Below are 5056 nucleotides of genomic sequence, written 5' to 3'. Positions count from 1 at the left end.
GGAGTTTTTGGCCAGGGTTGGGTTTGAACCCACCACCTTCGGCACATGGGGCCAGCACTCTACTCCTTTGAGCCACAGGTGCCACCCCTAGACAAAGGCTTTTGAGGAAAAATGAGCAGGATTTCATAACTGCTTTGAAATGATTATCCTCCGCTATAAGGATCAATAACAAGGGTGATGCCAGTCTGAGGTTGGACAGGCAGTCGCTGGGTAGATGACCTTGCGGAAAAAAGCTTGTGTAAGATTGTGATGGTCTTTGTGCAAGTTTGCAATTTTTGCAGTCTTTTGTGAGAGTTTTGTTATGAGGTATACAAGTGTGAAAATCCTCTGTCCATGGCCTTCCCTGGTTGTACAAGTGATTCATATCCTCTCTCTCTCCTCTCCCTCCCCTTCTAACACTCTCCCCAGGAATTCTGCTGCCCTCAGAGGGGACTGGACTCTGCTTCACTCTACCCCTGATTCCACCTGAAAATCACACATGGCTTGAGACCTCTGTCTGTTCCCACTTGCAGGACTTGATGGTTATAGGACAGCAATTTCCTTGCAGCGTCCCAGGAATGGGTCTGTTTTGTAGTCTCTCCCTGAGCTGGGGAAGTGGGTAGAGAAAGTAAGAAGCAGCCTGATTGTGGATCAAACCCAGTCTGATCTCCAACCCAACTCCAGCAATAATGGTGCTGACGTTCACATGGACCTCACCCAATTAGTTCTGATCTCATCCAGAAGGAGAGGGGTTAGGGCTCTTAAAGTCCCATATGCCCTACCAACTACTAATGACAAGGGAATCTTGTGAGTTACTGTCTCCCATAAAACCAGTCTGGAACTTTGGTGAAATTATACCCTGCATCCACATGGGGTGTGTGTGTGTGTGTGTGTGTGTGTGTGTGTGTGTGTGATCATGTACCCTGTTCCTTCCTATACCAGCTCCATCCTCTCAAGCAAAAGCCTGACAAATTGAGAAGGTGGCTGTTGACAAGCAACAAACAGTTATTTTCAGAAGCCCTGCTGCCCTCTTATATAAATGTCAGACAGTTTGCCTCTCTCTGTGGAATTAAGCCTTTGGTAGCCCTCGGAATGGCTGTGCAGAAACATTAAAAGTTTTCTGTGCACTGGTAAAGCCCAATCATTATGTCAGAAAAACTGGAGCCAACGGTTCTCACTACTTGTTAACCTTGGGAAAGCAGCGTCCTGCTTTGTTTCCCATAACAGGATTATGGATAATAATTTTCCTGGCCATTAGTTTCGTGGTGCTTTTTTAAATTACCCATATTACTCAAATGGACCATCAGAGCTTTATTTTGTTAGGGCTTTCTTTCTTTCTTTTTTTTAAAGGACTAAAAAAAATTCTTACTTCAGGTATTCAGCACTTTAGTCATCACAGAGTTGAGCAAGGATTATGACTGATTAGATTGATAGAACTCTGAAAATCAAATTTTCCATAGGCCTTTGTGTTTTGGGGAAAAAATGGCACATTCAATGAATCAGTTAGGGGAGGCTACAAATAACCCACAAATCTCAGTGGGTTAATATAATAAATCAGTGTATTTATTTCCTGCTCATGTCACAGTCCAATAAGAGTCTGTGGTAAAAAGATGGTTTTCTTTGTGTCCATCCAGCAACATTATCTGATAGCTCCTCCATCCCCTAAGGACCTCAAAGCCCCCCCTCCACCACATCTTCTGCATGTAGCAACTGGGAGGGGGGAGGGAAGCAAGAGAGAACTCAGAAAACTGGAAAAGTAGGACACGGAAGATTGCTTAAACAGGGGGGTTTATGGACCAGAAGTGGTGCAAATCACGTCTTCCTGCTTTGCGTTGATTAGAAATGAGTCATATGGCCACACCATATGCAAGAGAGGCTTGGAAATGTAGTCAAGCTGTGTACCCAGGAAGAAGAAATTAGTTTAGGGGATATCTGGCCAGACTGCCATAATTACCATGAGAACATTTCAGACACAGGGTAGGAACTGTTGGATTACTGCCAAGATTCCCTCCACCAGGTGATGCACCCATCAGTGACTGTCATCTGCTAATTAATGACTCACACCTACTCCCTTCTTTGGACACTTGCCCTAGCCAAACTAGAGTCCCACAGCCTCCCATGGAATGTCCCACAGACAATGACCAATAGCCATGAAGATATAAAAGCTCCATCCCTTGCCTCAAGGTGGGACCAATTCTGGGGTTCCAATCATGCGCTAGAGTGGCCCACAGGATCAGGCCGAGGGAACTGGCCAACTGAGACCACTTCCTTGCCTAGATCTTTCTCCAGTACCAGCCTGATTCCTTCCCCTGCCATCTCCTGAGAGCTCTCCTCCACCAGAGCACTGACACAGAAATCCCCATCTCAGCTCCCAAAGAACCCAACATGAGCCAGGATTTTACAGCAGAAAGTAATGTGATCCACATCTCATAGAAAAAGCATGCACAGCGCAAGCCAATCTGTAAATATTTAAGTGCTCTCAGCTGAGTCTATATAGAATTATACTCAATAAACAAAGACTGCTACCCAGCACAGCAAACAGAATCCTTTTATGGTAAATATAGACTGGGGTCTCATTCTTCATTTTTTGTTCCTCCCCTCTTCTACTTTGACCAAGTTGATGTGGCTGCCGAGTCATCAGGGATTTGATTCGCAGCCTTGCAAGGCCAGAAATGCATTTATCACTTTGGGGGAGTCACAACCCACAGGAGAGTGCAGGTACATAAATCACAATTCCAGTGAAGTGATTTACCTCGACAGCGGTGCCTGCTCTGTGAACTGTAATTCTTGAGCATTCCTCTTCCTGGTGCAAAAGTTCTCTCTGGAGATACATTTTAAATAAGAGAGCTGCTTCTTAAATACAGAACCACAGAGACAAAGGAACTAAATAAGAACAATGAGCCTGAAACATTTTTCTTTCACAGTCAAGGATATTTCCAACTAGCTTCTTTTTTCTTTTTTTTTTTTTTGAGACTGAGTCTCAAGCTGTCACCTTGGGTAGAGTGCCATGACGTCACAGCTCACAGCAACCTCAAACTCCTGGGTTTAAGCCGTTCTCTTGGCTCAGGCTCCTAAGTAGCTGGGACTACAGGCGCCTGCCACACACCCAGCTATTTTTATATTTTTGTTGTTGCAGTTGTCATTGTTGTTTTTAGCAGGCCTGGGCCGGGTTTTTTTTTTTTTTTTTTGAGACAGAGCCTCAAGCTGTCCCCCTGTGTAGAGTGCATCTGGCATTACAGCTAACAGCAACCTCCAACTCCTGGGCTCAAGCAAGTCTCCTGCCTCAGCCTCCCAAGTAGCTGGGACCACAGGTGCCCGCCCGCCACAACGCCTGGCTATATTTTTTTTTTTTGGTTGCAGCCGTCATTGTTGTTTGGTGGGCCCGGGCTGGATTCGAACCCTCCACCCTAGGTGTATGTGGCTGGCCCCCCAGCCACCCAAGCCACAGGCGCTGAGCCCCTGGGCCGGGTTTGAACCACCAGCCATAATGTATGTGGCCGGCGACCTACCCACGGAGCTATGGGTGCCGCCCTCCCAAGTAGTAGCTTTTCAAAGACAAGGAGCATGTCTTACACATCTGATCCTCAATAAATGATCACTGATTTCAATCAAGGGAAGGATCTGAATTACCTGGAAAGTGCTAGAAACACAGTGGCAAAGTATTCTTCCAAGATTTAATTTCATAAGAGGCTTATGTTTTCTTTTACCGCTAAATCTCCTAGTTTAAGCCTACTTTCATGACGTCGTGTCTTATTTTAAATTTTTACTCGTATCTTTCTCTTCTCTGGGAGTGCCAGCCAGTCACTGAAAACTTTAGTTTAGTGGCTTTCTGATGACTTCTGAGCAAGTACCACAGTCTCATAAAGAATAGTTTCCAAAGTAACAATGTAGATTTGGTTGTGTCTTGGAAATGCTCCTCTCTGCATCTCCTCGTATTTACATATTATATCAGAATCCAATGGAAAAGGTTTTACATTTAGGCAGCGGTCCAAGAAGCATGATTTCAAGGTGCTTAAGAAACAGGAATTGTATTAGTCATCCATTGCTACATAACAGCAACCTGAACAACAAACATTTATTATCTCACAGTTTCTGAGGACCAGGAATTCAAGAGTGACTTAGCTGAGTGGCTCTGGCTCAGGGTCTCTCAGGAAGTTGCGGTCAAGCTGTCTACCAGGGCTGCGGTTATCTAAAAGGCCTGCTGGGCTGAAGGAGCCATTTCCAAGATGGCTTGTTCACATGGCTGTTGGCAGGAAGCCTCAGTTCCTCCTTATGTCGGCCTATCCACAAGGCTACCTTAGTGGCCTTGTGGCTTCTGAACCCAGAGTTAATGATCCAAGAGAGAGTGCTTCTGCAGCCATACAGCCTTTTAGTCTCAGGAATGACACACTTGTCATTTCTGCCATATTCTGCCATATTCTGCCATTTCTACCATATTCTGCCATTTCTGCCATATTCTGTTTGTTTGAGTGCTTCTGCAGCCATACAGCCTTTTAGTCTCAGGAATGACACACTTGTCATTTCTGCCATATTCTGTTTGTTAGAAACACACACTCAAGAAAGGGGAATCGAGCTTCTTCTCTAGAAAGGAATGTCAAAGAACTTACAGGCACATTTTATTTATCTTTTTCTTTTTGAGACAGAGTCTCAAGCTGTTGCCCTTGGGTAGAGTGCCATGGTGTCACAGCTCAGAGCTACCTCCAACTCTTGGGCTTAAGTGATTCTCTTGCCTCAGCCTCCCAAGCCTCCTGTAGCTGGGACTCCAGACGCCCACCACAATGCCAGCTATTTTTTGGTTGTAGTTGTCATTGTTGTTTGGCAGGCCCAGGCTGGGTTCGAACTGGCCAGCTCCACTGTATGTGGCTGGCACCCTAGCTGCTGAGCTACAGGTGCCGAGCCTACAGGCACATTTTAAACCACAGAATTGGGTCCTAACTTCCACAGTGTCTTTCTCTCTTTCTCTTTCTCTCTCTCTCTCTCCCAAAAGTCTTGCAAAGTGCTTTTAATATGGTTTTGGATTCAAATTAATGCCAATCTATTTATGAGCTTATGAAGGGAACAGATAGGATTTTTTTTT

Source organism: Otolemur garnettii, unplaced genomic scaffold (genome assembly GCF_000181295.1).
Source record: "Otolemur garnettii isolate 467f Iridium unplaced genomic scaffold, OtoGar3 scaffold00051, whole genome shotgun sequence".
Lineage (NCBI taxonomy): Eukaryota > Metazoa > Chordata > Mammalia > Primates > Galagidae > Otolemur > Otolemur garnettii.
The sequence above is the reverse complement of the archived record's forward strand: the minus strand, read 5'-3'. Positions refer to the sequence as shown.